Source organism: Sarcophilus harrisii, chromosome 3 (genome assembly GCF_902635505.1).
Source record: "Sarcophilus harrisii chromosome 3, mSarHar1.11, whole genome shotgun sequence".
NCBI classification, from domain to species: Eukaryota; Metazoa; Chordata; class Mammalia; order Dasyuromorphia; family Dasyuridae; genus Sarcophilus; species Sarcophilus harrisii.
Genome location: NC_045428.1, coordinates 347,138,128 through 347,150,792, shown reverse-complemented (window position 1 = coordinate 347,150,792; position 12,665 = coordinate 347,138,128). Strand labels below are relative to the sequence as shown.

At 34.9% G+C, this 12,665-nt stretch overlaps 1 protein-coding gene across 1 annotated transcript in view; it reads left to right on the top strand.

Moving 5' to 3' along the window:
- Positions 1–12,665, top strand: part of LRP1B (LDL receptor related protein 1B) — a 2,378,573-nt gene that overhangs the window by 1,015,694 nt on the left and 1,350,214 nt on the right. The window lies entirely within an intron of this gene.

Below are 12,665 nucleotides of genomic sequence, written 5' to 3'. Positions count from 1 at the left end.
GTGTTTTTGTAGATAATCTTCAATTTTGGTAAAATTGTTAAACTTGGTACCATACAATTGGGCAAAATAGCTCCTAATTATTTCTTTAACTTGTCATTGGTAGTGAGATTAACTCTTTCATTTTTAATGCTGGTGGTTTGGGTTTTTTCTTTTCTTTTTCTAATCAAACTAACTAAAGATTTATCTATTTTGTTGATTTTTCATAAAACTAACTCTTAGTTTTATTTACAAGTTCAATAGTTTTCTTAGTTTCAATATTATTAATATCTCATTTGAGTTTCAGAATTTCTAATTTGATATTTCATTGGGGATATTTGATTTGTTCTTTTTCTAGCTTTTTCTGTTGCATGCTCAATTCATTAATCTCCTCTTTCTCTATTTTATTTATGTAGCTATTTAGACATATAAAATTTCCCCTAACTGCTTTAGCTACATTCCATAGGTTTTGGTATATTGTCTCATTATTGTCATTCTCTTAGATGAAATTATGGGTTGTTTCTGTGATTGATTACCTGTTTAACAGATTCGGTTTATAGAATTAGATTTTTTTAAATTTCCAATTGGCTTTTAGACTAACTTACCCTGGTCCTTTATTGAATATAATTTTTATTGCATTGTGGTGTGAAAAGGAAGTATTTACTATTTCTGCCTTTCTGTAGCTGATTGTGAGGTTTTTATGCCCTAATATATAATCTATTTTTGGTAGTTGCCAAGTACTGCTGAGAAAGAGGTGTATTTCTTTCTGCCTCTATTCATTTTTCTCCAGAGGACTATCATATCTAGGTTTTCCAGGATTCTATTAATGTCCCTAGTTTCTTTTTGGTTTATTTTGTAGATAGATTTGTTTGATTCTGAGAGGGGAAGGTTGATGTCCCTCACTAGAATAGTTTTGCTATCTATTTCTTCCTGAAAATTACTTAAAATCTTCTCTAGGAATTTGGCTGCTCTACCACTTGGTAGATCCATTTAGTATCATTATTACTTTATTGTTTACAGTACCTTTATCAAAATTTACTTTTCTTCCTTATCCCTTTTAATGAGATCAATTTTTACTTTTGCTTTATCTAAAATCAGAATTGTTACCCTTACTTTTTTTTTTTTTTTAACTTCTGCTGAAGCATAATTAATTATGTCCCAGCCTTTTACCTTTATTCTGTGTCTCGCTGGTGCAAATATATTTCTTGTAAACAACATATCTTAAGATTCTGTTTTTTAATCCACTCTCACTTGTCTTCCATTTTATGGAAAAGTTCATCCCATTCACATTCTCATTTAAAATTTCCTGTTCTCTATTTTCCCTTCATCTGTTTTCCTTCCTATTATATACTTTTGTTCTTTCTCTTTCTACCCTATCCTTAGTTGTGTTTCTTACACACCCTATCCACTACCTTGTCTCCTATCACCCTCCCTTTTAAATTAGTACTGTTTTTTACCCACCCCACCCACTAAGATAACTTCTATCACTCAGTCTCCTTTCTGTTACTTTTTCCCCTGATGTTTAGCCCTCCCTTCTATGCTGAGTAATCCTCACTGTTGATCCTTGATACTTAAATTGTTTTTGTATGTCAGCTTGTAATATTTTTTCCTTGAGATTGTTGTTTTGGAGTTTTGCAACAATGTTCCTGGGGGTTTTTGTGATGACCGTGTATTTTTAAATCAGCCGGAGTCAGGAATTCAGGTTAGGGGAAAATCGTCAATCTTTTTTCTCAGTGAAGAAAGATCAGAGGTGGAAGAGAATGGGCAATAGCAATGTGTGCAGCTGAGTCAAGAAGCTAGCTAGACCAGAAGCCACACAACCAGCAGCTACCAAAATAGAACCCAGCCCCAATCTCTCCCAGCCTCTCTTCCTGTCTCTCTGCCTGCACCCACCAAAATCGTCATTTCCTATACAACACATGAGGACTTGCACAAAGAATGGGCAGGGGCCATTCTTTATCTAAGCATTTATATTAATAGAGTATAGTCCAATTACTAGCCTCACGTGCTTGGGACCTCAGTGCATCAACTCAAGCCTCAGCCCATTACAGGTTTTGCTTGTAGAATCTCTTTCTGAAGATAATCAATGGATTATTTCAATGAGTATTTCCCTCTCAGATTCTAGAATCTGATTCTCTGTTTCTTCTGGATCTATTTTCCAGGTCAGATGTTTTCCAATAAGATATTTCACATTTTCTTCCATTTTTCATTCTTTTTTGTTTGTTTTACTGATTCTTGCTGTCTCACAGAGTCATTAGCTTCCATTTGTGCTGTCCTAATTTTTAATATGTGATTTTCTTCAATTAGCTTTTGTATATACTTTTCCATTTGGTTAATTCTACTTCTGAAGGCATTGTTTTTTTCAGACAATTTTTTCTTCTACCTCTCTTTTATGAACACTTCCAAGAAACTCCTTTGAGAAGTTTCTTTTGAGACCAAGTCATATTACTGTTTGAGATTTGTTCTGTGGACATTTTGTCCTCATCTGAGTTGTTTTATTCTTCCCTGTCACCATAGTAGCTTTTTATGATCAAGGTCCTTTTTTTGTTTTAGTCTCATTTTTTTTTTCCTTTTCTTTTAGTATTTCCTTTTTTTTTTTTTTTTTTACTTTTATGATTGAACTCCATTCCTAGAGTAAATGGCGCACTGTTCGAAACTTCCTGTGTAACTCTGAGCCTTGGCTTTGTACACAGGGTCACTTGTATTTGCAGGGGATAACTTTACCTGCTCTTTTCAGGAAATAGCCCGTTTCCCAATTTGTCTTCTCAGCTGTGACTGGAACCTGTCCCACTGATTTGCTTCTCTACTGAGCCAGGGCTGAGGGTCTTAGTTGCTTATTTGCTGTGATTAAGACCCTCTCACAGGTTTTCCAAAAGTCTATCTGATCTGAGCTGAGCACTCTTCACCCCAGTAAGTCTGACATTTTTGGAAGTTTTTCCAATCTATCTTTAGCTGTAGAGTGGTTACATTCCATCAGACTCTGTGTAGAGATTTGGTTTCGTGTGGTTTTTAAGGGAAAATGGGAGAGCAACTTCCTGGTTTTACTCTCCCATCTTGGCTCAGACTTCCCTCCCTCCCCCCCCCCCCCCCCCCGTAAGTCTCAAAGATGTTCTTTAAATGCACTTGAAAGTAGTTGTTCAAAGTTTTCTAAAAATCAGTATACTATACATCAATTAGAGGGAAAAATGATTTTGTGGACAAATGTGTACACATGTATTTTTATACTTATGTAAATTTATTAAAAATTAATTGGTGTGTTTTTATATATCATTTTATTATTAAAGCATTACAAAATTGCTTGAAATAGTAAACAACTCACTATCCTCATTTTCCTAATTATATCATTGCCCTCTCCATACTCGGAAGTCAATTTCCCACCTCATTTGTTTGTATAAAGTCAGACAGAATAGCAATAAAAGATGGTTTTACATGATGATACAGGTTATCAAAAATATTTTATGAACTAATGGAAGGACTTTATTTGTAGTGATCTAAATTCTCTTATGTTTTCAAAATTAAAATCACACTGAAACCACAGAAAGTTAATAAATTCTAATCTTCCTCCATCATTCTTCTTTACCAGTAAGAAGCATAATACATTATATTTGTGTTTATAGTTGTAAATGAATCTTTAGTGTTGTAAAGTTGATATCCTTTGAGTAAAAATGAAGAGTCATTGTGCCATTTATGATGTCTCCCTAATATCAGTGGTATATTGTAAGGTCAAGGGGATTCATCCATCAAATTCAAATCTTATTAGCATGGCATTCCCCAGCATCTAAGTTTTATTATTGGCTGTCAAAACCTTTATCTCTAATTTAGTATTGAAATACTTTATAGAAGGAAATAACCTGAAGGAGTCCTTAAAGCATCTTCTTGTTTTATGATACTGAAATATTTCACTTTTTTCCCCCATGAATATTTTAAACTTCATAGGAAATATCTTTGTTGTCAATCACTGTGTTCTAAAGGAAAGATATGAAATAAAAGTGACCCTATTGTTTCTTTCTAATTCATGACTGATTAAGAATAGTTAGGATAATCCTACTTTTTTATGAATCCTTTATATACTTATGTACATACGACCAAGATCATGGAATGATAGCTTATAATGTTTGCATTAGTGAATAAAGTGAGTTTACCTTATTAAAGCATTCTGATAATGAAAACAAAACTCAAGGATTTAGTCTCTATTAGCCAGTTGTCAGGCCTATAACTTTAGATAATTAATTGGTAAACCATTTATAAATATGAATTCTTCGTTAGAATTATTGGATAAGTGAGTATGGCTGATTCAATGAAGATCTATTCATACTTACTGCTATGGGAAAAAAGGAGCACTGCAAAATTCATAATGACTTGAGGAAGTCATTAGTAGCATATTTAGAAAATAGTATGTTAATTTAATAATTATATTTCATTTATTAGATCTGTTAACTTTCTACACAGAATATTCATGAGAAATCAACAAAGATAAAAAAACTGAATTATATACTTAGATTATAACTTCATATTGTAGTCAAAGTTTACCATAAATAACTGAATCTCAGAGTTTGTGTGTGTGTAATGGATTTCAAAATTGGGTGCCAAAAGTGAAGACTTTAGTAATATCCTTCAATGAACTTGAAAATGAATAATCCAGGACAAAAAAGGTGAGAAATAAACAGCAATTAGTAACATAAAATCCAATTGCTTTGTTGATCATTAACTTTATATTTTAACCATTTCACTAAATATGGATATCAGATTAATAGTAATCATACCTGATTCTTTGTTGATGTTTCAGTTGTATCTAATTCATAATGACCACATTTCGGGTTTTCTTGGCAAAAATACCGAAGATTTGGCATTTTCTTCTCTAGCTCATTTTCCAGATGAGAAAACTGAGACAAATGGATTAAGTTACTTCCCAGGGTTACGTAGCTAAGTTTCTAAGGCCAAATTTGAATTCAGAAAAAAAATTATCTTTTTTTTTTTTTTTTTTTAACTCCAGCCTGCACTCTCAATCTGTTGCCCCACCTCTCTGCCCAAACCCAAACCTTACATTGTACTTTAAACTTTGCAACACATTGAACAAATATAACCTAGTCTAAATCTCTCTTTTTTAAAATTTCTTTTTAATTTTTATTAATGTATTTATTTTCTTCCAAATTGATTTTATTTGAAGAAGCAGAATAAGGAAAGAAAGAAAGAAACAGAAAAGCAATACAAAACAAAATGAAACAAAACAAGACAACATTATCATGCACTCAGCAGAACATCCGGGAAGATTCAAAATATATAACAATAGATACCAATTTAAGAAAGCACATATATTAGTAGAAGAAGTTACAGTCATGAGTGTCCATCTTTTCTTTATTTCCTTTTAAAACTGTTCTTTTGTACTCTGCTGTATACCTTATTTACTTTAATCTTTTCTCCCCTTTCATCCCTCCCACCTACCCACAAGCAGGCTATAGTTAAGAAAGGATATATATTATATAAACATATATAGATATATACATTCACATACATACACACACACGTAGACATACACATACCTACCTTTCATCCTCCTTACATACTCACACATACACATACCCCAGATACACAAGTTTTTCCTATCCTTGCTGATTCTTTCACTAAATTCTGCTTCATAACTTGGCTCATTATTCCTTACCTTCCCCCTCATCCAAGGATCCCTCCTTTGTCTTCTTTTATTTTTTTGCTTCCCCATCCACCTATCCCTCTCCTTTTTTTTTTTCTGGAGCCCTCCTCCCCCCTATAATGCCTCTGTGTCTATTCTTCCCCTGCACCTTATCTATATAATATGATTATTATTGTTTATTTAAATCTTTTTATTGCAGAAATTTTATTTATTATTAATATACATTGTTTTATGTTGGGACAGAAAAATCAAAGCAAAAGGGAAAAACCATGAGAGAGATTACAAAAACAGAAAAAAGAAATGAACCTAGCATGTGTTGATTTATATTCAACCTCCTTAATTTTTTTTTCTGGATACAAGTGATATTTTCTATCCAAAGAATATTGGGATTGATTTAGATCACTGAACTAAAGAGAAGAACAAAGCCTTTCATAGTTAATCATCATTCCCAATTAATGAACATGTATTCATTTTCCAATTTTTGTAACCACAATAAAAGCTGCTACAAACAATATTGCACAGGTATGTCCTTTTCTCTCTTTTGTGATTTCCTTGGGATATAGACCCAGTAATGCTATTTCTGGATCAAAGGGTATTCAATGTTTTATTGCCCTTTGAACATAGTTCCAGATTGCTCTCCAGAATGTTTGGATCATTTCACAACTCCACCAATAGTGCATTAGTGTCCCAGTTTTCCCACATCCAGTCCAATATTTATCATTATTTTTTCCTGTCATCTTAGCCAATATGAGAGATATATAATGGTACCTAAGAGTTGTTTTAATTTGTATTTCTCTAATCAATAGTGATTTGGAGCATTTTTTTCATACAACTTCAAATGATTTTAATTTCATCATCTAAAAATTGACTTCATATCCTTTGACCATTTATCAATTGCGTAATGGCTTGTATTCTAATAAATTTCACAGCATTCTTTATATATTTTACAAATGAAACTTTTATCAGAAATATTGGCTGCAAAAATTTTATTTCCCAGATTTGTACTTCCCTTTTAATCTTGTTCTATTGGTTTTGTTTGTACAAAAAAAAATTAATTTACTGTAACCAAAGTTATCCATTGAGCCTTTCATAATGTTCTCTTGTTCCTCTTTGGTCAAAAATTTCTCCATTCTCCAAAGATCTGATAGTTAAATTATCTTTTGTAATACCATTTTATTTATGGTATCCTCCTTTATGTCCAAATCATGTATCCATTCTGACCTTAGTTTGGTATGGGATATGAGATGAAGGTCTATACCAAGTTTCTGACATATTATTTTCTAGTTCTCCCAGCATTTTTTTGTCAAATAATGACTTCTCATTCTAGAAACTGGAGTTTGTGGCTTTATCAAGTTTATTTAGTGATGGTGGCACAGTGGATAGAGCACTAGCCCTGAAGTCAGGAGGACTTGAGTTCAAATTTGGTCTCAGATACTTTCTTGCTGTGTGATCCTGGGCAAGTCACTTAACCCCAATTGCCTAAGTAAGAAAGAAAGAAAGAAAGAAAGAAAGAAAGAAAGAAAAAGAAAAGAAATCAAATAAGAAGCATATTGTTTCTTTATTTTTTTTTTAGTTCTTTGAATGTAGTTGGGTGACCAGAATTTCTCGCTTTTGGAGTAATATTAGAGGAATATTTCTGATTCACTTTCTGACTGGGAAAAAGTCTATGAAAACTTGGTTACAATTACAGTTCAAGTGTTCTCATTACCCAATGTTTATAAGAAGCAACAATTTATGAATCACATCATACTGAACAATTGACTACAAAGACTATTCAAATAAAACACATTCTCTGCAGTTTTATGTTCTAAGAGTTTATATTTCAATAAGCCATACACATTGAGGACATACAGAGCAACATCACAGAAAGGGATTAAAATTATATGTGTATGTGTGTGTGTATATACATATATATATACGTATATGTATATACACATACATACATACATGCACACTAAGGCATTGTCATTAAAAAAAGTTTTTTTTTTCCTTTTCCAGGATAATCACTCCTCTTGCCTCAGCTCCCAATACCTGATTTCTTAATCTGAATGGTTGGTAACAGTATTTCTAAAGCAAAAGGACTATTTGAGATTTAGGCTGGGTGATTTGAGAAAGGAGTCATTTAAGTAGGTGAGAGAAGACTGAAGTTTAGAAAAAGGACATAATGAATGGGTTCACCCAAAATAAAAATAAAAAATATGTAAGAGGAAGAAAGAATAGTTACTTCTATAAAGATTAAGCCACAAGGCAAGCACATTTCCCAGATAGATAATATAATTCTAATTTTAGACCTTGCTAAAATGAATGCTCTTATAAATACTCCACTGATTATGCTGCTTAGTGAATCACTTTTTTCTTCATTTCCTTTTTGCACATTCTCTTCTATTATGCCCCTCAAACTTCTTTTTCTTTTCTTCTATTAAGCTTTTTATCTGGCACAGATGAAAACGATTGTAGAGGTCAGCTAGTCCCAAACTTCTGAAATTTGCAAAAACACAACCTAAGACTCAGAAAAATTATTTGCCCAATATGACACAATTAAGTAAGGGTATATTTTAATTTTGGATCAAGATTATTACCCAGGTCATCCAAAACCAAGTTTCTTTCCAATATATCATGCTGTTTTCATCTGTCCCCATAATAAAAATTAGTTTCAAATTGTGTTGGATGGGCTCTAAAACCCCTTTCCTAAATTAACTAATCAAAGACATCTTCAGGTACAAAGAGAAAGCATTCATTTAATCCAGGGGTCCTCAAACTTTTTAAATAGGGGGCCAGTTCACTGCCCTCAGACTGTTGGAGGGCCGGACTATAGTAAAAACAAAAACTATGAATAAATTCCTATGCACACTGCATATATCTTATTTTGAAGTGAAGAAACAAAACAGGAACAAATACAATATTTAAAATGAAGTAAAGTTAAATCAACAAACTTACCAGTATTTCAATGGAACTATGAGCCTGCTTTTGGCTAATGAGATGGTCAATGTCTGGTTCCATATTTTCCACTGCTAGTCATAACAAGTGATGCAAGTGTGCATCTGTTAGTCTTGATCTGGTTGGAGATTTCAAAGGTTTCATTCTAGAAAAAGTCTGTTCACAGACATAAGTGCTGCCAAAGATGGTTACCATTTTGAGTGCATGATATGTCTCAGAGGGGAAAGATGCATAGAAATTATGAAGGCTGCTTGGCTTGAATGCATCTTTCAGAGAGTCATAATTCTGCAGTTCAGCCAGTTCCATTTGGTAAATTGTATACACATTTTCAATGTCAATAGAAAATAGGTTGCAGAAAAGCTATATGTCTTGTTCATGGAGATAAAGCTCTTTAAATCTAAATTGGAACTCCTTTTACAATTTTTCCAGTGAATCCACATATGTTTTGTTTGGGAATGCAATCAGCGGTTTTTCTGCTAACAGATTTTGAGTTGTGGGGAGATAGTTCACTTGTTTGATGAAAAGGCCTAATTTGACTTCAAATGCTTTGACATGTGATTGCATATCACAGATGAGATTCCCCTTCCTTAAAGTTGCATATTGAAATTGTTGAGTAGCTCACTTACATCTGTCAGAAAGGCAAGGTGCCATTTCCATCTGCATCACTGAGCTCTGGTACTTCTTTGTTTTTTGAAAGCAGAAAAGTTGTAATCTGTGGAAGTAAGTCATTGAAAGGTTTCAAAACTCTCCCTCAACTCAGGTTATGGACTTCTGTGTGATATAGAACATCTTCATACTCAACGTTTAGCTCAAACAGAAATTCCTGAAATTGTCTGTGATTTAGCACAAGATACCACAATTTTTATAACAGAGTCCCACTTCAGTTATTTACTACATAGCGCTTATTGGTGGATGATGCAGTGTATGGTTATTGGATGAGAATGGTTATGTTTGTTCATCTCTTGGTTAATGTGAGTAATTACTCCTTTCTTAGACCTCACCATGCTAGGAACACCATCAGTTGTCACGCTGGTTAGTTTAGCCCAGTCCAGCTCCAAACTATTCATAGTTTGGCAAACCTTTTCATAGATATCTTCTCCTGTAGTTGTTCCTTTGATGCTTTGCAGTGCAGCAAGCTCTTCTATGACTTCAAAATAATCATTTACCCCACAAATAAAAATTAGAAGTTGAACATCATTGCTTTTGTCGAGTGCCAAGGAAAAAAATATGAATTTTTTTTATGGAGTTTTGCAAATACTGATGCAGATTGTCTCCCATTTCTTCAATCCTCTGTGTAATTGTAGGTCCTGAAAGACCCACTGTACTAAATAAATTGACCTTCTCTGGACACATCTCTTTGGCAACAGAAAGAAGGCATTCTTTAACAAATTCTCCCTCCACAAATAGTCTACCATTGTGTGCTATTAGCTTGGCAACTTGAAAACTTGCTCACAGTGATGAAATATTTAGCTGCTTCTGCTTCACAAAAGTATTTTGCTGAATTGTCAATGTATTTTTCAATTTTAATATTTTATCTTTTCTCACTTCTCCAACCAAACAATCATATTTATCTTTATGTTGAGTTTCATAGTGTCCATGCAAATTATATTCTTTGAACACAGAATATAGTGTTTGGCATATCAGACATACAGCTCTTTCCTTGTATATATATATATATATATATATATATATATATATATATATGTATATACATACACACACAGCATTACAAAAACAATATACCAGCAATAACTTTGCCCACACAGAGATATACAGACATCAATACCCAACTTCCTCCAAGCTGCCTCTGTTCTGTGATGCCTCCGTTCCCACAATCTCTTTCCCGCTCTTTACATTCTTGCTTCTGACCTTCACTGCTGCAGTGAATTCCACCTGCAGCAGCCGTGACATGCGCAACATGCACTGTATATCCCCCGTGCCTGTCTGTTGTGGTGGCTGCTGTTACTGTACAAAGCCATGGGCCATCAGTTCTCTGTCTTCTGCATCTCTCTCCCTTCCCCACACCACACACCCTGGCCTGGGTACTCACCTCACCTCGGTATCGCTTCACACTCCGTCTCTGCCACCTCAGCCCAGTGCCAGAAGTGTGCGTTGCTAACACGAGTTTAGATCTAACGTCACTTCCAGTCTGATTTTGCCATAACCTGGGGGGCCACATAAATGTCCTCAGTGGGCCGCATCTGGCCAGTGGGCCGTAGCTGAGGACCCCTGATTTAATCTCTTAGGGAGAGGCCCAGACACATACCCTGGAGTCATCCCAGCTCCTGTCCTGTGCTCCTGGAACCTGACCAGCTTCAGCCTTCTCAGGTTTAAGTAGCAAAAGACTCAAGCCTTTTCATTGGATATACTGAAAGGTTTTTGACTAATGTTACCTGCTTCCTGTGGGTCAGGTCACTTCCTATGGGCGTCACTTCTTGAGGGTCTGACCTTTAGAGACCATGTGACTCCCTACACCTTGGGTTCTGTGATGACCACGTATTTTAAAATCAGCTGGAGTCAGGAATTCAAGTTAAGTAAAAATCTTCAATCTTTATTCTTTGTGGAGGTGAAGGGGGCTTGCAAGAGGACTGTGTGCAGCCATGACACAAACCTGGCCAGTGATGTCTCTCCCCGCCTCTCTTCCTCCCCTCTGCCTCCACCCTCCAAAATCGTCTCTACATCATTTTCTATACAACACATCTGGACATGCACAAAGAGTGGGCAAGGGCCATTCTTTCTTCACACATATATATTAATAGAGTATGGTCCAATTACTATTTAGTCTCACGTGCTTGGGACCTCAGTGCATCAACTCGAGCTTCAGCCCATTACAGGGTTCAAGACTGGGAATAGGGAATATGTGGCTTCCTGAAACCTGAAGCCCAAGACCTCATCTTCTTGCTCTGGGTTTAGGGATGAGTCTCAATACTGAGAAATACTGCATTCAATCCATTGAAGATTGTACTTAAAGAAAAAAAAAAACTAGATCAAATTTTATTCAAAATGTTCTGTTTTATGTCAGAAAAGAGAAATCCTGACAATTCTTTTTTTGAAGTACTTACTGAGGTAAAGTTGTAGTTAGTAGCAATTCAAATGTTAACATTTTCATTTAAATAGGGAAATCTTGTTTTAGGTAGTCAGAAACTAACTCTGGAAATAGTAGAACTAGGTAGGTGGAGAGAAATTAAGAAGTCAACTTTTAAACTGAAACATTTGTGAAATGCTTTATAAAAATTAAAGTTCTGGGTAAGGTTAGTTATTGTCATCTTCACTGTCATAATGATGAGATTAGATTCAGGAGACCAAAATGATAAGATTAGGGTTTCTGGTGGTCAGGTTCTTAAATGATGAGGTCAGTGGCAGGTTCAAGGTTCAGGGAATCAAATAAAGAGGTTTGGCTCCCCTAAGCCTTTTAGGATAGGCACAAGGTAGGGAGTTGTGTGAACCCCCTTTTGTCAGCACAGAGGTCCTTTGTAAAGGAATTTATGAACCTGAAAAGCTAGACTGATAAAAAGAGGTTTATTATTGGCAGTGGCAAGTCAGCCTTTGCTATGCATGAATAGAAAGACTGATTCCTTAATGGCAAAGTCCCGGCAGAGAAGCAAAGTTTCTAATAGAGAGATCCCAACAGAGAGGTATAAATTCTTATTAGGGAAATAGGTGAAGATAAAGAGAGAGAGTAATGCTGAAAGAGAATATCATTCCAGTGAGCAGAGGTTTGCTGCTATGCCAGGGATGGCATATTAGGTCCTCTGCAAGTAGTGAGTTTAAAATTGGCTGTTTTTATAATAAGAAGCCTTGGCTACAAGCTGGGGTTTTTACATGTGAAAGGGCTAGGTTTTAGCTTGAGCTGGAATTGAATACAATTAAATGAGTCTTCCTTCAGTTCAATAGGGTTAGAATTCTCCAGCTCCGGACTCAAATAGCCCTACCTACATAAACCACTTTATCTGCTTCCCTGGGGTGGTCTCTCACAGAGGCAGGGTTCAAGAAGAATCTCTCGCTCAGGGAGCCTCACGTGCTTTACCTCATGGTTCATTCCTAAGAGAGACAGACCGAGAAACAGTTTTGGGATTCTTCTTGTCAATAAGAAGGGTAAAATAGA